Genomic DNA, 21,922 nt, shown 5'->3' with positions numbered 1-21,922 from the left:
AGTGCTCCAATCCAAGGTCCTCGACTTGTTGCATCAAGGTCATTGGGGAGTGGTCCGCACCAAGCAGCTTGCCCGCCGTCATTGTACATGGATCGGCATTGATAAGCAGATGTCTACAGATTGTTCGACGTGTGCCGAACACCAAGCTGCTCCGCCTCAACGCTATTTTGAGTGGGCACGCCCTGCCGGTCCCTGGCAGCGAGTACATATTGATTTCGCTGGTCCATATCGGAATTCTCGTTGGCTCATCGTGATAGATGCATTTAGTCATTTTCCGTTTGTTGTGCCCATGCAGTCTACAACGTCTGCACAAACTATACAGGCGTTGACTTCAATTTTTTGTATTGAGGGTCTTCCAGAAGTTTTAGTGTCTGACAATGGTCCACAATTTACCTCTGCTGAATTTGAAAGTTTTTGTTCTGTCAATGGCATTCGCCATGTTGTTACTCTGCCGTTCCACCCTCAATCGAATGGTGCAGCGGAACGTTTTGTACGCACATTCAAGGATCATATGGACCGCCTTCGTGCTACGCACTCTCGTCAGCAGGCCCTCATCACGTTCCTGTCGTCGTACCGGACCACGCCACGCGACGGCCTTCGCCTGCGGAGCTTCTCCACGGCCGTCGTCATTGCACCCTACTACGGTTGTTGCACCCCCCCGGATCGACCCGCCGCTTCTGAGCATCGCACGCGTTTTCAGCGCAACGACGCCGTTTTTTTTTAGAGTTTATCACGGTCGCCGTCGTTGGGAACGTGGTACCGTGATAAGTGTCCAGGGTCGCGGTTTTTATACTGTTAAAGGTGCTACTGGGGTGCACAGGAGGCCGGATTCTGCCGCTCGTTCTTTGTCCACAGATTTGGTCCGCGGCGGGTTCCAGCCGCGCCTTCTGACTTCGCTGCCGCCCTCAGGGCAGCAGCAGCAGCAGCCGTCGCCGCTACCACGCCGACAGCCCGTCCTGTTGATGCCTCCCGCGCAGCTTCATCTGGGAGCGCCCCAGGTGGTCGCTCCGGCGCCTGCGGTCCCTCTTCAGTCGCCACCGCCTTTGGAGCTGATGGACGTCGACCCCTCAGCCGGGCCGCCTTCCCAAGCGGTGGCTGTGCAGCCTGTCCTGCAGCCGCTTTCCTTGGGCACCCCCAAGGAGTCTGACACCGCAGCGCCTTGTCCGGCTCCCACTCAGCAGCCGTCGACGCAGCGTCAGGAGACGCTGCCTCTCTTCGTGGGTCCCGACGCCCCGTCGCGTCCAGTACCAGAAGCTGCGCCCATGGTCACAGGCGTGCACCCTGACCTCGGTTTTCAGTCGGTGTTTCCCGAGGCCCCGCGCAGCCAATGCTGGGGTGCGGACCGGGGACTGCCACCGACAACAGTCTCCGCCCCAGTCTCTTCTGCTACGCCTGCGGCCAGACCCCTCCCCCGCCGTCGACGCTCGCCACGTCACTATTCAACGACGGTGCGGCGATTTGGGGGGGAGGAGTGTTATATCCTAGGCAGTAATGCCAACCGCGCCCGCTGCCAAAAGGTTGGCAGCATCAAAGTCCGGACGCCGTCCGCATAAGCAGCGCCAGCGATACAGGAAATCGCCGCAAGTCTGCGCGCGCCACCGCTGGCTTCTGGCTTCTTAAGCGCTGGAGTCGCGAGCGCTAGGACAGTTCTGTATTCGCCGCTCAGTTGTATACTCACCTCCGAATTGTGTACTTGGTAGTCAGTTGTGTGTTCATCGCAGCAGAGTTGTTGTTTGTCGTCAGCCGACGCTGACCTAGCCGCTCCGACTCGAACTAGACAGATTTCTGTAGACACCGAGTTCACTACTGTGTTACTGTATCTTCATTAATAAAAGATAAGTACCGACTTTTATTTAATATGAGTGTTTGGGCTTTCATCTTTCTGTTCACTGTTCCAGCGGACCGGTCGGTCCGCTATTAAAAGTGTGGCGGTGACTTCGTAAGCCATTTCTACAGCCAAGTGTTTGTCGCTACGAACACCGCCACAAAAGAATCCTAGATTTTAATTCTTTTGGAGGCTTTAGCTTCCTCCCATACATATCCCTCAGAGAAACCCAACACTTTTGAGCTTCCTTACCTATAGCAAAACATAAAAGTATACTCTAATTTTCACACACACAAGAGAATAAAACAAAATTTATCTCTTTCATCATTAATTTGAATAGGACTTAATTTAAACATTATCCTCCATTCAGGTATTTGACATTTGGTCTGTCATTTCACTCAATTGGGGAACAGTTCACAGAACATCTTGCAACAGCAGGAAAAATAGCCAGTTTAATGATATCAATTGGAAGAAGCTTTCTTCTGAGCACCTAACAGCAGCAGCCAATAAAAAATAAACATAATGGAATTTCCCAAATGCAGTGGGCAGAGTAGATGAGCAGTAAGTTACAATTGTGTCCTACTTAGAATGAAGGATGTATTATAATTACAAAAACTTTTTCTATTATTCTGAAAGCTGTCACTTATCACAATTCTACGTTCACTTTCACTGGCAAAGGCAAATGTCAGAAACAAAGCAATCACTGTTTAGGCTTCCAGTCTGTACGAGTTTCTTCAAAACTATGAAAAAACATTGCCATTTCCTGGTGGCTTTACACAAAGTGCACTTAACGTGACTTTTCTTCACGTTCAGTAGATCAATGCGTGTCTAGCAGTATGTGAGAGAAACTTTCAAATGTTATTTCAATGGTCTACAAGGTTCATTCCATGGCAAAACCAGTGTTTAAATATTCAGATATAATTTTTGTTATTATTAATTTCAACTGATCTAAGAATATTGCATTTAGTTACAGCTTCAAATTGTAACAGGGCAATTTTTAAAAAACTGTTGTATACAATAAAGAATAAATAAATACCTGATACATTTAGTTGATGTTCTACATTTTGCCCATGTTGGTTTGAGATCACAGCTGTTATATTGTTCATCACTTTGATACCAAATTGCTTGTTCTTTTTGCAGTAGCTGTATTGAAGCACTTTTACTATTTTCAGATATAAATACACCTTTAATGCCACCCCAATGCTTTCCAAAGTCAGGCTGACTAATAATCCTGAAATAAACTTGTCTTATTATCTCAGACCCCTTGCAGGACCTAGCCGGTCCTGCCGGTCTGCGTCAGCTATACTGTTGAGCTCCCTTTGCATCCCATGAGTTTGTTTGTCTACCAAAATCAACTTTGGTCTGAATGGCATAGCCATGTCAGGTCAGGTCAGCCTAAATCAGAGGTTATTGAGTCATTCAATGCTCTTGGTATTATACGACACATTTTGAAATGCAAAGTCTTACTGCTGTCTTCAACTCTCTGACATAAGTCTTCTTTCACTTTTCTATTTAAGTTTCTAAAACAGCAGAACTTAACTATATATCTAATGCACTTTCCATTGATGTGGTCTTCTCTCCAAAGGCTGGTTTGATGCAGGCTTCCAGGCTACTCTATCCTGTGCAAGCCTCTTCGTATCTGAATAAATATTGCAACCTACATCCTTCTGAAATTGCTTACTGTATTCATCTCTTGGTCTCCCTCTACAATTATTAGCTCCCAGACATCCCTCCAATATTAAATTAGTGGTCACTTGATGTCTCACAATGTCTCCTATCAACAGATCCCTTAATTGTAGTCATGTAGCACCAAAAATTTCTTTTCTCCCTGATTCTATTCAGTACCGTTTCATTAGTTACATGACCTATCCACCTATCATTCAGCATTCTTCTGTAGCATCAAATTTCAAAAGCTTGAATCCTCTTCTTGTCTAAACTATTTTTCATCCATATTTTACTTCTGTACAATGCAACACCTTCATAATGGATTTCCTAAACACTTGAATTTGTACATACATTTTTGGATAGGGTCCTTTAGCAAAACACAATTTCGCTTTTTAACCCAAACATGTTTCCGCACAGTTGCAGCATCTGCAGTGGGATTTTATTTTATGGCTATTAAATTAAGAATGTTCTTTACTGTTTGTATACATGTAACTAATAGTTTTTAAATCATAATTACAGATATTTGAAAAAACATAAAATTATGAATTCATACCTTTTTACCACATGGTGCGGTTTTTCTGATGTATTGTGTTTCTACAATGACTGTTTTGTTTCACAGTATGTCATCTGCAACCACTTACACCTTAAGGTAGATAAGTTGTTTAAGCCAAATTTACAATTTGAAAAATTGTTATTTCTATGCCTGAAATTAATTATTTCTGGCTGTGTTTGTATGTGTGTGTGTGTGTGTGTGTGTGTGTGTGTGTGTGTGTGTGTGTGTGTGAGAGAGAGAGAGAGAGAGAGAGAGAGAGAGAGAGAGAGAGAGAGAGAGAGAGAGAGAGAGAGAGAAAGTGATAGTAGGTTTGAGGATTTTTTTATGTGTGTGTGTGTGGGGAGGGAGGGGGGGGCTGGGAGGGATGAGAGCTCTATAGTTTGGTCTTGTCTAATAATTCTTTGAGGGCAAGGAACAGAGTTCCATTTCAGAGAGCTGTGTATTCATTTATCACTTGTTTTCCTTTCACTATGGCTTTTTGTATCTGATAATTTTCTTCAATTATTAGTTTTTGTGGGGGGCTGTTGCTGCATTTGAAAATTTTCAAATCATTGTTGATGTTTCTTGGTTTATGTTTCTTGTCCATAAGGTGTTCAGCGAATGTGGAATGAAAGCTGTTACTTTTTAATGCTCTTCTGTGTTCTGTGTATCTGGTATTAAAGTTTCTGCTTGTCTCCCCTATATAAACTGATTTGCAGTATTGACATGTTAGTTAGTAAATACCAGATGTGTTGTGTTTGTCTGTGTTTGTGTTGGTTGTCCTTAGTTTTCTCTGTGTTGAGTTGTCTGTCCTGTAGGCTATTTTTACCCCTTGTTTTTTTGAGTATGTTGCATATTCTGTGGACAGCTTTGTTGTTGTAGGTGAGAATGAGCCAATTGTTTGTCATTGTGGGTGTTTCTTTTTCATGTTTGCTCATATGTGTGTTCTGTGCACTTGTAAGTTGATGAGGAGGCTTTTGTTTTTGTGTGTTATGTGTCCGTTTCAATTTTGTCTTAATATTGTGGTTCAGATAATCTATAGTGTTTCTGTCATATCCATTCTCTACTGCTATTTGTCCAATTGTCCGTAATTCAATCCTGTAGTTGTTATCAGTGAGTGAGGTTTTGTTCAGTCTGTCTAGCATATATTGGAAGCTGGCTAGTTTGTTTGTAATTAGATGATTAGAATCTTTGTGAATGGCTGTGCTGGTGGTGGTCACTTTCCTGAATACAGAGAATTGGTGCTGATTGTTGTGTCTGTATATTTTGAGGTCAAAGAAGTTTAACCTTTTGTCATGTTCTGTTTCTATGGTGAATTTTATTTTTGGGTGTACTTTGTTTATATCACTGTGGAGTTGTTGGTTGCAACTTGGTGTTTCGTCTAGAAGGCATACGATGTCATCTACATAATGGTACCAATATATTATCCAGTATTGTCTGGGTCTTACTATTGTTTCAAATATTTTATTTTCAATGTGATTGAGAAAAATGATGGCTAGGAGTCCACTGACTGATGACCCCATTGGAAGCCCATCTTCTTGTAAGTAGAACTGATTGTCAAATGAGAAATAGTTCTGCTCTGTGATTAGTTTTAGACTGCTTATTTCTTTTATGTGGGGTTTGGGAATCTTGGCTTGTTCTTCTAATTGTTGTTTGATGGTGTTGATGGTTTCTATGGTGAGGATATTGGGGTACATGGATGTGATGTCAAATGATGAGAGTGTGGCTGTTGTGAGTATGCTGATGTCTTTGATTTGTTGTATCAGTTCTTCAGTGTTGTCTATGCTTCTGATATTTGTGTATATGTAATGTTTCTGTAAGTATGTATGTATTTCTCTGGCTAAGTGGTATGTGAGTGTACTTCTGGAATTGGCAACAGGGAGTAGCAGAATGCCGTCCTTGTGGAGCTTTAGTAGGCTTTTCAGTGTGGGTGCTTGGGGGTTCTTTTGTTCCAGCCATTTTGCTTTCTGATTTGTGAGTATGTGTGAGATATTTTTAGGAGTGTTAGTGTGTTTTTCTGGTATCTTTGTGTTGGGTCACTGCTTAGCTTTGTTATGTTGTTGTCTTCCACAAATTTTAAGGTTTTTACCTTGTATTCATCCTGTTTTATTATTAGCATGGTGCTGCCCTTGTCTGATCTCGTGATGAGCACCTCATTGACCTCATTGTTTTTAAGTTTGTCCTTTATTTTTCTGGAGGTTTTTTCTTCTTCAGTTTTTGTTCCTGCCAATATGCTGTTTTTGTTTTCCTTTATTATGCATCTTATTTCTTCTGTGACTAATTCTCTTGTCAGACCTGCATTGAAGTTTGTGTTATTGTTTCTTTCTTGTTGTTTCATGATGTACTCAATTTCTGTGATAAGATTCTCCACTGTCTTGTGTGTGACGTGTGTGTTGACATTGTATTTTGGGTCCTTTTCTAGAAAATTTATTTCTTGGTTACTTAGTTGTATGTCAGTAAGGTTGACCAGACATGCTTTCTATTTTTATGTGCAACAACTTTGTTTTGTTTTAAAAGAGTGTTTAGTTTTTGTTGTTTGTTGTTTATTCCATTTTGATTTTATTTGTGTTTCTGTGTTTTGTTTCACTGCCTTCATGATATTATTAAATATTTCAAAGATTTTAAGGTGATTTCCTAGTTCCAGGTGAATTTTGAATAGTCAATTATTGAGTTGAGTAGGTATCTAATTTCGTGCTTCAGCCACTTAATTTCAGCTTTGTGTTTGGCATGATGAGCTGCAGATGACATACTGTTTACATTTACATGTGTATAGTTAGGTATTATATTTTGTGAAAGACAAATTCTAATGAATTTTACGTTTAAAATAGTCTGATGTAACTTTGCTATGGTGTTCCAGAATTTGTTGTAGAGCTTTCTTGGAATGTCAAAATAATCATCTTGAGATTAAAGATCTTTTTTCCGTGTTTGCTTTAACAATACATATTTTCTTTTGGATAGGGTCCACCTTTAGCAAAACACAGTTTTGTTTTTTAACCCAAACATGTTTCACTGCAGTTGCAACATCTTCAGTAGGATTTTATTTTATGGCTGTTAAAGATAAGGAATGTTATTTACTGTTTTTATACGTGTAACTATAAGTTTTTAAATCGTAATTAGAGATATTTGAAAAAAAAATGTAATATTATGAATTCGTACCTTTTTACCACATAGTGCGGTTTTTCTGATGTATTGTGTTTCTATAGTGACTGTTTTGTTTCACAGTTTGTCATCTGCAACCACAGAACACATGTATGAGCACACATGAACAAGAAACATCCACAATGTCAAACAAGTGGTTCACTCTCACCTACAACAACAAATCAGTCAACAGAATATGCAACATACTCAAAAAAACAAGGGGTAAAAATAGCCTACAGGACAGACAACTCAACACAGAAAACTAAGGACAACCAACGCAAGCACAGACAAACACAACACATCTGGTATTTACCAACTAACATGTCAAGACTGCAAATCAGTTTATATAGGGGAGACAAGCAGAAACTTTAATACCAGATACACAGAACACAGAAGAGCATTAAAAAGTAACAGCCGCCATTTCAGGTTTGCTGAACACCTTAAGGACAAGAAACATAACCCAACAAACATCAACACTGATTTTAAAATTCTCAAATGCAGCAACAGCCCCCCCCCCCCCCACAAAAACAAATAATTGAAGAAAATTATCAGATACAAAAAGCCATAGTGGAAAGAAACCAAGTGATAAATGAATACACAGCTCTCTGAAATGGAACTCCGTTCCCTGCCCTCAAAGAATTATTAGACAAAACCAACCTATAGAGCTCTCACCCCCCCCCCCCCCACACACACACACACTAACAAATGCACAGACACCTCTGAAAGATTCAGAACAGCCGCCAGGATCACCTTCAACTGTTCAACTGTTCCACTGTCAGTCATCATGTTTTTACACCTTCAACTGTTCCACTGTCCATCATGTTTGTTTTTACAGGTGGTAAACAGTGGAACAGTGACAGTGAAAGTGACAGCCCAATATGTAGTGTTTGACAGTGCTGAAGATGAGGGAAAAGAAAATGTAAGTGAAACATAACGTAAATAGACACCCACACACACACGCACGCACACGCACACACACACACACACACACACACATACACACACACACACACACACATATATATATATATATATATATATATATATATATATATATATATATATATATATATATATATATATATATATATATATATATATATATATATATATATATATATATATATATATATATATATCATAATTTTGGCTTAAACAATTTATCTACCTTAAGGTGTAAGTGGTTGCAGATGACAAACTGTGAAACAAAACAGTCACTCTAGAAACATAACATCAGAAAAACCACACCATGTAGTAAAAAGGTATGAATTCATAATTTTATGTTTTTTTTTCAAATATCTGTAATTACAATTTAAAAACTAATAGTTACATATATACAAACAATAAAGAACATTCTTTATCTTTAACAACCATAAAATATATGCCCACTGAAGATGCTGCAACTACTGGGACACAAGTTTGTGTTAAAAACAGAATTGTATTTTGCTAAAGGTGGACCCTATGCAAAAACATATGTGTTGTTAAAGCAAACACAGAAAAAAGAGCTTCAACCCCAAGATGATTACTTAAATTTATATTTAATGTTGACAAATTCCTCTTCTTCAGAAACACTTTTTCGCCATTGCCAGTTTAAGTTTTATACTGTCTCTACTTCAGCCATCATCCATTATTTTACTGCCCAAATAGCAATACTCTTCCAGTACTTTTACTCTTTTGTATTTCCTAATTTATTTCCCTCAGCATCACCTAATTTAATTCAACTACAATCCATTAAATTTGTTTTGCTTTTGTTACTGTTTGACTTACACTGATGAGCCAAAACATTACGATCAGTGCCCACTGGAGTCCAAATGCCTCTTGGTAGTGAATCTGGCACATGAAACAGTAAGGTAAGAATGTAACCAAAAGATAGATGAATGGGCCATTGATGTAGCAAAGATACAGACCACAAACAGGGAAATCCACTGATATAAGTGATTTGAACAAAGGGAACATTTATATGGCACTGTGGCTGGAAACAAGAATATCTGAAATGGCAAAGCTGGTCACTTGTTGGCATACTACTGTCATGAGCACCTATGGAAAGTGACTGAAGGGCAGTGAAACCATGAGTAGGCCGTATTGTATTGGATGACCACGTCTCATCACAAAATGTAGAGGTCAGAGGATCCTCCACTGTGTAATCCAGGACATACAGCAATCTGTGGCAGATCTAATGAAAGAGTATAATGCTAGTGCAGGGAGCACTGTTCAAAGGCCATTGTTGAACATGGAGCTCCACATCACATGATCCCTGCATGTTCCTATATTGACCCAATGACACTGTCAGTTATGATTGAAGTGAGCACAGCATCTCTGAGTTCTCACCATGGACCAATAGAAATGTGTTGCTTGTTGAATGAATCACACTTCTTGTTACACCAGGCTGTCATCCACGCAGATGGCTGCAGGAAACATGTACAGCATCACAGATGCAGGCTGGTGAGGACAGAACTATGCTATGGGGTACAATGAGTTTGGCCTCCATGGGATCTGTGGTGGTAATCAAAGGCATCATGATACCAGTGAACTATGTGAACATTATTGTGGAGCACCTGCATCGCTTCATGTTTAAAGTCTCCCCCTATGGTGATGCACCTTCCAGCACAATAACTGTCCATGTTGCATGGTCATAATTGCACTACAGTGGTTTGAGGGGCACGGTAGTGAACTCACATTGAAGTCTTGGCTAGCAAATGTGCCTGATCTGTACCCATTGAAACACATATCGTGTGCCAGCTGTGTGCCCATAAACCTCTATTCTGTAATTACTCGACCTGTGCATCAAATTTTTTCTTTGGTTTCCATTACTGGTTGCTCAATTTAAAGATTGAGTATCACTGGGGTTACGCTACAATTCTGTCTCACTCCCTCCTCAACTGCTGCTTCTCTTTGTTGCCCCTTAACTCTTATAACTGCCATCTGACTTCTGCAGAAGTTGTACACATCCTTTCACTCCCTGTATTTTAAATGTTATCCTCCAAATTTCAAAGAATGTATTACAGTCACACTGTCAAAAGCTTTTTCTATGTCTACAAAAGCTATAAACACAGCTTTGCTTTTCCTTAAGCTATCTTCTAAGATAATTCCTGGGGCTTTTCCACTCTTCTGTCAACAAGTCATGCTACTGTTAGTATTTTGCAATCATGACTTATTAAACTCACAGTCCAGTAATTTCCACACCTGTCATCAACTGCTTTCTTTGGAACTGGAATTATTATGTTCTTCACGAAAAATGAGGGTATTTTTCCTGTCTCATATGCCTTGCACACAAAATGGAACAGTTTTGTCATGGTTGTATCCTCCAAGGATATCAATAGTTCTGAAGGAATGTCATTTACTCCCAGGCCTTGTTTTGACTTAGGTCTTTCAGCACTACGTCAATTTCTTCCTGCAATATCATATTTCCCATCTAATTTTCATCTACATCCTCTTCCATTTCTATAATATTACCTTCCAGTTCATGTTCCTTGTTCATACTCTCTACTTCTAGCTTTCCCTTCTTTGCTTAGGACTGGTTTCCCATTTGAGCTCTTGATATTGATACAGCTGCTTCTGTTTTTCTCCCAGGGCCTCTAATTTTCCTGTAGGTGGTACCTGTCTTTCCTATAGTTACATTGCTTCTATATCCTTACATTTGTCTTCTAGCCATTTCTGCTCAGCCACTTTACACTTCTTGTCAATGTCATTTTTTGTTTAGACATTCGTATCCCCTGTAACCTCTTCCATTTGCTGCATTTTCATATTTTCTACTTTCACCAATTAAATTCAGTATCTCCTTTGATATCCAAGGATTTTTACGGGACCTTGTCTTTTTATCTAGTTGATGCTTAGCTGCCTTCACTATTCGATTTCTCAAAGCTACCCACTTATCTTCTACTGTAGTCCTTTCCCCTGTTGTAGTCAATAGTCGCTTAATGCTCCATCTGATGCTCTCAATAGTTAATTTCCTAACTTTTTGCAATTTATTCAGTTTCAATCTGTTGTTCATAATCAATAAATTGTGGTCAGAGATCACATCTGCCACTGGAAAGGTCTTAACAGGTTAACATCTAGTTCTGAAATAAATCTGAAACCTTCCAGCGTCTCCATTCCTCTTCCACATATACAACTTTCTTTCATGATTCTTAAATTAAGTTTTACCTACAGTTAAATTCTGCTCTGCAAAAAATTTTACCAGGTGGATTCCTATTTCATTCCTCCCCTCCCTGCCCCCCCCCCCCCCCCCCTCCCAGTCCAGACTCACCTACATTTTTTCTTCTCTTCCTTCCCTGCTATTGAATTCCAGTCACCCATCATAATTAAATTTCGTAGCACACCTCTTATTAGTTTAAATACTTGTTGTTTTAAACATAGCTGCGTAACAGCGACGGTTCCACGTAATTAGATTAAAAACAGCCGACCCGTTGCAAAGGATAAAGTAATCTTTACCTAGGTTTCGATAAGTATAAACCTATCTTCTTCAGAAGTAAGCCTGAGGAAAATGAACATCGTGATTTATATGAAAGGTATACACATAAGTCAAGATTAGAGTTTAACATATATTAAGAGAATCTTGTGTTACAAAATATGAGAAGGATTTCTTGTACTTACAGTATTACATTAACATGGAGTGATACGTCGCTGCCATTTTTACAAAGATCTCCATAGCTCCATTAGTCAAAATCAAATATAGCGCTAAGAGTAGGGATTGTCAGATAAATAAAATTAAGTACATGGAAGTTGGAGAGCGCATAAGCAACTGAGTAAAATCGGCCTGCGTGGTAGCACTGCGGCCAGGGCAGGTGGCGCTCAGGTCGCGTACTATGTGCCGATTGGGGTACTGAAGCAACATGTAAAATATAAATATTAATTGCGTCCTTAGATAGAGTGACAGTAAATACAAGGAAAGCATTTAACATTCCCATTATGACAATGTGGGAGCCTTAGAAACAATAACGTAGAAACATATTTCAAAAAGGTAGGTGGCGCATACGCCATGAGTTACATGCAGTGGCATATACAGCCAAAATAAAATTATATTACCATATTAGTGAAGCACATAGACCGTATATAAGTCAAAACCTTAAGAACAAACAGTAATGGCATCCTAAGACATAAATCATGAAAGCTGGTCCACAATCCAGCTAATACACATTCACTGGGATCCGAGGTTTTAGGATAAGCGAGAATTACATGAGGGCCAGTGTAGTGGCAGCCATACATCATGAGTAAATCACATTGCATAAAAGGTAGTGAGCTTAGAGATATAAAAATGCATTATAGCTTCCTGAGGAAATAGACAACTGAGGTTATCAACATTAATGTTATGAATTAAATAGTACGGGTTTAAAGCCTTCAAAAAATTGTCTACAGGCAAGGTTCAACTGATCGTTGAGTATATTACCGTCTTTGAGCTCTAGATGTTTAAAAATAAATAACTCTTCCCACAGATCTAGTCTCCGTCCTTTAACTTGTCTGTGTAGGATAACCGTGTCTTCTAACTGTTTAGGCGTATGGCCGGCTATCAAGAGGTGTTCAGCAAAGGTAGAGTTGTGAACATTAGCTCCTTTTTTACCTAATAGATGTTCTTTATATCATGTTTTAACAGCTCTGCCTGTTTGACCAATATAATATGAGGGGCAGTTATTACAGGTTAGTTTGTATACACCTGAATTAGAAAACCAATCGTTAGCAATTTCTACTGAATGTATAAGATTTCTTTTTAAACTGTTGTCTGTAGAAAAGGAGACGTTACAGTTATATTTTTTATTTAGAAGACGTCGTTCCTGCTGACTCAACTCATCCTAAAGCGCACAAACTGGCGTTTTTTCATTCCGCCATTCACCGAATGGTAACCACGCCTTTATCACCTGCGGATCAACAAAAGGAATTGAATGTCATCAAAACGATTGCTGTTAATAATGGATACAACCAGAATATGATCAATCAATTGCTTAATAAGAAAATTTCCCATAATTGTTCGACTTTGAGTAATAACCTCCCCACAGATACCACGGAAACTAAAAAATTTATTTCCATCCCTTTCTTGGGTAACATATCGTATAGGATTAAACGTCTTCTAAATAAAAAATATAACTGTAACGTCTCCTTTTCTACAGACAACAGTTTAAAAAGAAATCTTATACATTCAGTAGGAATTGCTAACGATTGGTTTTCTAATTCAGGTGTATACAAACTAACCTGTAATAACTGCCCCTCATATTATATTGGTCAAACAGGCAGAGCTGTTAAAACACGATATACAGAACATCTATTAGGTAAAAAAGGAGCTAATGTTCACAACTCTACCTTTGCTGAACACCTCTTGATAGCCGGCCATACGCCTAAACAGTTAGAAGACACGGTTATCCTACACAGACAAGTTAAAGGACGGAGACTAGATCTGTGGGAAGAGTTATTTATTTTTAAACATCTAGAGCTCAAAGATGGTAATATACTCAACGATCAGTTGAACCTTGCCTGTAGACAATTTTTTGAAGGCTTTAAACCCGTACTATTTAATTCATAACATTAATGTTGATAACCTCAGTTGTCTATTTCCTCAGGAAGCTATAATGCATTTTTATATCTCTAAGCTCACTACCTTTTATGCAATGTGATTTACTCATGATGTATGGCTGCCACTACACTGGCCCTCATGTAATTCTCGCTTATCCTAAAACCTCGGATCCCAGTGAATGTGTATTAGCTGGATTGTGGACCAGCTTTCATGATTTATGTCTTAGGATGCCATTACTGTTTATTCTTAAGGTTTTGACTTATATACGGTCTATGTGCTTCACTAATATGGTAATATAATTTTATTTTGACTGTATATGCCGCTGCATGTAACTCATGGCGTATGCGCCACCTACCTTTTTGAAATATGTCTCTACGTTATTGTTTCTAAGGCTCCCACATTGTCATAATGGGAATGTTAAATGCTTTCCTTGTATTTACTGTCACTCTATCTAAGGACGCAATTAATATTTATATTTTACTTGTTGCTTCAGTACCCCAATCGGCACATAGTACGCGACCTGAGCGCCACCTGTCCTGGCCGCAGTGCTACCACGCAGGCCGATTTTACTCAGTTGCTTATGCGCTCTCCAACTTCCATGTACTTAATTTTATTTATCTGACAATCCCTACTCTTAGCGCTATATTTGATTTTGACTAATGGAGCTATGGAGATCTTTGTAAAAATGGCAGTGACGTATCACTCCGTGTTAATGTAATACTGTAAGTACAAGAAATCCTTCTCATATTTTGTAACACAAGATTCTCTTAATATATGTTAAACTCTAATCTTGACTTATGTGTATACCTTTCATATAAATCACGATGTTCATTTTCCTCAGGCTTACTTCTGAAGAAGATAGGTTTATACTTATCGAAACCTAGGTAAAGATTACTTTATCCTTTGCAACGGGTCGGCTGTTTTTAATCTAATTTAAATACTTGCTTCATTTTAGAATGGTGTAAAATCTTAGCTTCTAGAAGAGGTCACTAAAAGCTTCACAAGAATCACCATCCCATATCCATGTAGCTGCTAGTTTCAATAAGTTTAATAAACAAAGATCATTCATGGCCTAGACCTTTATAAATCTTCTATAGAAGCTAGCTTAACTTAGAAACAACCACAACTGTTTTACATTTTTAGATTCCAGACAATATTTTATATCTTGTGTTCTTTCTGGTTCACACCGTATTCCATTTATCCCTACAATATGACCCCAATACTTTAAGTCTTATCTCCCAAAATGTGACTTCGAAAGTTTTATTGTTATTTCTCTTTCTCTAATTTGTTTAAACTTCATGACAGTAATTTACAATGGTCTTACCATGTCTTAGAAACTAATAATAAATATTATTAGTTCTTGCACTAATTTGTTTCCTCGTGGTTTGTCTAAAACATGAATGAAAACGGTCATAGAAATGTTCAAACCAAATGGTAATATTTTAAATTGATAAGATTTGCCTCCAAATAACATACCTGTCTGTGGCACAGATGCTTAGTATAATGGTACCTGCCAGCATCCTCCTGCTAAATCAACTGAACTACAGAATTCGGGTTCATCAAACTTCAACAATAGCTCTGATGGGTTTGTGCATCCTGAACTAAGTGAACATCTCTTGCAAGCTTCTTAACAACTAATTATGGATTATGAAAACATTAAAACCCTGATCAATAACGTAAGTTTTGATAATTTTTTGTATTTCTTCTCTTACTGCAGTTCTAAAGTGGGTAGGGTAGGGTTTACAACAGAAGGGTTTATCTACTGTAAGCTTCAACCCGCACATGTATCCTTAATTATATCTGGTTTATCTGAAAATATATTTCTGTAGTTTTACAGGATATTTTCTGGTTGACACTTTTGTTCTTTTGTCAATACATCCAATTCATGCAATTTTGATTTTACATTTTCTAATAGTTCATGTTCACCTACTAAAATAATATCAGCAGAAGCTAACAAGTTGATGTGTTTCACAAATTAATGTTCTTTCTTAAAATTCAATACACTATTTTGGAAAGGTATACCAAATTACTTATGGTACCTTTCCTACACAACTCTTTTCTATTGAAATCTAGTAATACCTTGTTATCAATTAGCCAATCTAAGCCTATCTAGGTTTAAATTAAGTGAACCATGTTTTTTCTTTAATCTGTTGCCTTTACTGCCTGTTACTCCCACAACAATACACCAGTTACAGGCAATGAATATTTTGTTTCTCATTGCTCATAGTAATTCCTGTAGTGTTAAAGATATATCACTTTCAGAATCTAAATGGACATTAACTTCTATCCCAAAAACATTATCTACTATTACAGGTTTTATTTTGTCCCAATCTGCTTTATCATCACCATCATTATCACCACCACCACCACCACCATCTTCCAGTAACCAGTCATGAGTAGATATTGGTTGTGTGTGAGCTTTTCTATATGAAGATATATTATTCCATCACATCCCTAAGCCTGGCCCCTGTTCTAGAATCTGTATTGTTTTCCAATGAGGAGTGTAAAAAAGGCCTGTTGGTTGGCATATTTGTACAAATCGTCTTCTCATTACCTACTATTACAGGTTTTATTTTGTCCCAATCTGCTTTATCATCACCATCATTATCACCACCACCACCACCACCACCTTCCAGTAACCAGTCATGAGTAGATATTGGTTGTGTGTGAGCTTTTCTATATGAAGATATATTATTCCATCACATCCCTAAGCCTGGCCCCTGTTCTAGAATCTGTATTGCTTTCCAATGAGGAGTGTAAAAAAGGCCTGTTGGTTGGCATATTTGTACAAATCGTCTTCTCATTATTGGAGTTAAGTACTTGATTCTTGTTACAATTTTTGTTATTCATCCTACTGTTATTTTGTTTCTTAATTTCACAGTATTTTACTTCATTCTTTCATAGATCCAGGATAGATAACTGTTCCCATTATCACCGTCTGATCACAAGTTTTCGCCTTGTGTATTGTCCCCTCATTCTTTATTTAATGTATCAAGTCCTCCCATTGATGTTAATAACATGTTGACATTCATCCACCCATGATACCATACTCTCTTTCTTTCTTGATACGGTGATCTACAAACCAATGCTTTTATGAAATGAATTTCTTCAGTACAATTGTTTAAATATTTTGTCCTTGCTAGATGCATGACAAACAGCATTTCTTATAGTTACCCCAACTACTATAATAGTACCTTCAATCCCATAATTGAAGAGTTAACTTCTCTTGAGTAATACATCTTTTCAAATTCTTCTTGGAAGTTGCGGTATCAAGGGCACTTACATCAACCACACCTAGAGTGCCGTTTACAGTTGTGCAAGATTTCTGATTTATTTATTGCCACCTTGTGCAATTTTCACAACCTTTATGTGGAGCTAATATATCTCCAAGTTTCTTTAATTGTGTACACAATTGCAAATTTCTGAAGAATAATCCCTCACTGCACATATCGTTTCATACTAACAAATTACCACCATGCTCACTGCTGTTGGCAGACTGATGGAAAATGCAACAGACTCAAAGAACTATGATGACTGAAGCACGACACACCAGTGGCGAGGTATCACCTCCTCCACCCTTCTGCTCTTTCAATGCACAACATGAGGAATGGATGAAGTACTGCCAGCAACCCGAGAAGCAATTTGAAACCTAAAACATACCAGGTGAGCCGAAACACCTTTTTTTTTTTTTTTTTTTTTTGTGAGTAGTTCAGCAAATTTGCAGAGTGTTAGAGGTCCAAACACTACTCTATTCTGGCTTTATTTGAATATTAGACAACATTTTTGATGTATAGATTGATGCAGTTGATGCTATTTTTAAACTTTTTCATATGCATTGTCAAAATAATTAATCTTACAGGGAATGGATCACTGAATTCAAGGGCACAACTACAAACTGTAAATTTAACTGCTCTTGTGGAGCCTCATTTCAAGACAAAATGTTTTGCAATGCCTTTATTCAAAACCTCACTGATAACAGTATATGGGCTAATCTTAATGACATGCCTAAGGCAATCAAAGCTCAGGAAGTTCAAGACTTCCCAGAACTCAGTTTCTATTGCAATGCTGACCGTGGATTGCTCAAAGCAGCCCCAGTACCATAGGGCACATGAAAACTGTGGCCACAAACAACAGAATAAACACAATGCGATGCATGCAGCCACTTTCTCAGCTAAATCAAACCTTCCAAAGTTTTGTGAGAAATGTTGTGCAACACATGATTGCAAGGACTGATTTCACCACCATGAAGAATGCTGACATTGCAATAAATCACAACATGCACAGCAAATGAGCACATAGAAGCAATGAAAAACAAATTCTGTTCCACACAAATCTTGATTTGAGACAACGCAAATAAATGTGATTTCTCATTCTGAATCTATACCCACTCCTCCTGGAAATCTGCACAGGAACAGTGGGCAAAAGTGATATAATCACACAGTGAAACGCTCAGTGCAAAACTTGTCTGATTCTAACAGCTCTTTTCTAACAGACATACAGCTAAATGCTTTGTCAATCTTAATTGCGACATAGACAGTCTTCTGCAAGTCAAAACAGATAATCATGTTCAGAGGACAAACTGCAAACTGTTCATCTCTCTGCTGATTTGCAATCAATCTGTGCTATTCCAGTTAGATTCCAGTCCTTGAATCACACTGATTAATCAAAATAATTATGTAATTGGGACACCCTCAACTACAAAAGTCACATCTGTACTTCACAGCCTACAACACCGAAACACCGAAAGTATTTTCTTGGAACGTGTATTTTACAAGCAAAATACAGAAATACAAATACATAGTGCCATTCACAGAATTTCAGTCGAGATAGATATTTAAGGGGGAGGGGGGGTCCAGGCTTAAGGCCTCACCCCACCCTCTGAAATTTGCAGTTATGGACAGGTTTTTCTTACACATCTGCAAGCAATACTGTCATATTATGGGTAGAAAGCAAGGGTTAACAACACCTCTGCTTCAGCATGTGAAGAAACAGGTTGTATCCTGCTACAGTATGCCAATGATGGGCTGTTTCCGCATGAATCTCTACACAAAAGAGAATCGCTAATATCTGGCATGGTAGTACATTGTGACTGGTTAATCATTAATATTGTTGATTTAAAGCATTAAGTCTTATTTATTTAAATAATGTGCCCCATTACATAGCAACAGTACTGTTTTCAGTTTTCTTTTAGTAACAGGTATCAGTTTAACGTGAGTGATGAATTAAATCAAAGTTTAAGAAGACAGTCTCATCACATTACAGTACCCCTGAATGGACGTTAATGAATACAGAAACAATGCATATTATACAGGTTTTGGACACACTGCACGAGCATGCTCTGACCAGGAAATCTAGTTTATTCTGTACACGATTCTCTGCATTACAGTTGTTAAATTGTTGATATGGCATTGCTGCTAAACCCAGTTACTGAAGCTAGTATACCAGTATCTTGATTTTCAGAGGTAAGAAAATGTATCCCAAAACAAAGAGTGGAAACATTTTGAATTTCTCCAAAACACCATGACTGGAAGAAACTCTGTCCTCTCAGGCCAGGGAAATGGATGACCCTCCACATTTGCTGCTGCTGCTGCTGTTTCCAAAAACAGAAGCATTATTGCCAATTTAGAATCACTTCTGATGGGTCCTGAAGCAAAATTAAATCTTTCACAGACACTAAGTTCTGACAATCCACCACCACACTGTAAGTATGACATAAGTGGTCATCTGCCATCAAATAACAAAAAAGTTGATGACCACATGAAGCTACAACAGCTCCAAAATTTCCTTTCATTTAAAAAGTGGCCAATATTGTAAATTAAACCTAAGTTGAATGGAGAAATATTTTCAGTTAGTACACTCCCCTAATGAGTGTCTCCTGTAAGCACTGTGCGTTATTCACACATTCACGTACAGGTAGTAATCAAAATGTTGGAGCCCTGGTAACCTCTAAGTTCTTAAAGTGGAAGCATGCTCTTGAATATTTCAATGTACAAGTGAGCAACACTTACCATAAGGCTGCTGTAATCAATGGTGACAATTTTGTTCACATGATGATGAACAAGACAAGAGATATAAAACATTGCCTGGATCAAGGCTTGGTGGAGCAGGTGGAAAGAAATATAAAATGCATAGTCCCTATCATTGAGGCAGTGATTCTCTGTTGACATCGGGAAATTGCATTAAGGGCACATGGGAACTTTGGGCCTATTGAAATTGACAAACAAGATGACAAGAACATAGGTAACATTCGTGCTGTTTTAAAACATCATGAGAAAGGTGATGAAAACCTATGAGCAGGTTTGTAAGGAACTGGTAAATGTGGCAAGTACATTACTGCCCCAATCCAAAATCAGATCACCACTTACGTCAATAACAAACTGCGGGAAAAATCATTCAGTGCATTAATAATGCCAATGGTTTTTGCAGGTGAAACTGCTGACATTTGGCACCGCATCCACGTCGGGAAAATCCCATGGGTCTTGTGCATTCATACAACAGTACTACCCTTTAACTGCATATTTTCATTGTGCAGCTCATAATTTCAATTTGGTAGTCACCAACATATGAATATTCCACTTACCAAGAATTCACTAGGAACACTGAAATGCTATGTACTTTCTTTGAGCAATCAAAGTGTAGGCAAATATTAAATGACACCAATGAATCATTAACCTGTGTTCCAGTCAGGAGTTTGAGATGCACCACACTCACTTGAGCAACTTCACAGCACACAGGACTTCAAGAAAATATATGGTTGTGTTGTTTCAGCTCTGCAGAAGATTCAAGAGTTTGACAACAAGACCACAACCCACAATATCAAGATCTGTTAGCAGCCATCACCAAGGCAGATTTTTTTGGTCTGCTTGGTTATACTTTCTGAACTGTTTGCACTAGGTGAGGCCATCTATCATCAACTTCAGTGCAAAGATATAGATTTTGCACAATCAACATTGCCAGCAATCTCAAAAGCAAACTGCTGGCAATCAGAAAAAATGTTATTGATACTTTCACCCAGCTTTTCTTAGAAGCCAAGGAATTAGCTTCAGCCAATGGAGCTGAAATCAAGCAATAATGCACATTTAACAAGCAAGCACTTTGTGCAAATCAGGATACTGGTGATGATGCTGAGTGTTACTACAAAGTGTCTGTGTTCATACCCTCTCTGCATGCCTTCATTAGTTCACTATAGTATCAGTTCATGACACATTTGTGAACTTTTTAATAGCTTTAACTGTCTTCTACCATGAAACACTGAAGACACAGGTATCACTGATGGAGTTACAAAACTCCATTTATTTTATGCTTCAAATGCATTAGTCACCGATTTAACAATGACAATGGCCGAGTTGAAACTCTTTCATCAACATCTGAGTCAACCAGAGCAGCTGCCTCAATATGCAATGGAAGTTTTGTCTTCTGGGACAGCCAAATCTATCCTAAAGTGTTTCAGTTTCTACAGCTCTTAGCAATGCTAACAGTGACAATGGCCGCAAATGAGCATAGTTTCACCACCTTTAAGAGTATCAAGACATACTTAAGGAAGACAACTGGTGAGGCATGTCTGAATTGACTCACCATAATGACAATTCATCAAGAAGAAAGGAATGGTGTGATGAGTGACATTGCAGAAAGAAGAGACCACAGTGTTCCTTTTTTACTTTAAATTTCTAGTAACTAATTTAATCATTTGCTCTGTTTGAATGTATTGAGTACCAGACAAAAGTAGATTTTACATACTTCAAAGTAAATTAACACAGCCCTTGACTGTAAAAATAGGCAATTAATATGGTAGAATTGTTGTAGAAAATTCTCTTAGCAACTGGATTATGTTTTATTAAAATTATTTGAACTTCCTAACCTTATAAAATACCCAAAAACAAAATGGTAAATACGCCACTAATTCAGTCACATTCTAATCCCTGTATTTCTGGCATGGATGCTTTTGATTTATTTGGTTTAGGTATTCAGGACAATGCAAATATTATTGACACTCAACTTTCACATGCCAGTAATTATCAACTAAGAATATAGACATTTGTTCTACAGCAGATTGGGACATGTGATGAATTTTCATGCACATGTAAAGGCTTAAATACAATGCAAAACATTTGTCTCACCATGCTCATCCAGTACCTCATGCCATTTGTGTAGATTTTCTTCTGCATTTTGGAAAAGAGACAGAAAGCACCTGGGTCTAGATCTGGATTATAGCTTGGGTGGTTAATCTCCTGAAAGCCACATTCCTTCCCTACATCTTTTG

General features: G+C 38.4%; 1 long non-coding RNA gene across 1 annotated transcript in view; it reads left to right on the top strand.

The window, feature by feature from the left end:
- The window catches only part of LOC124717346, a 32,592-nt gene extending 11,330 nt beyond the window's left edge, over positions 1–21,262 (top strand). The window contains exons 2-3 of the long non-coding RNA XR_007005740.1: positions 17,158–17,325; positions 20,431–21,262. This is a non-coding gene — a long non-coding RNA (uncharacterized LOC124717346). The remainder of the gene's footprint in view (positions 1–17,157; positions 17,326–20,430) is intronic.
- Positions 21,263–21,922: the final 660 nt, after the last annotated feature.

The sequence above is a fragment of the Schistocerca piceifrons genome, chromosome 9 (assembly GCF_021461385.2).
Source record: "Schistocerca piceifrons isolate TAMUIC-IGC-003096 chromosome 9, iqSchPice1.1, whole genome shotgun sequence".
Classification (NCBI taxonomy): domain Eukaryota; kingdom Metazoa; phylum Arthropoda; class Insecta; order Orthoptera; family Acrididae; genus Schistocerca; species Schistocerca piceifrons.
The sequence above is the reverse complement of the archived record's forward strand: the minus strand, read 5'-3'. Positions and strand labels throughout refer to the sequence as shown.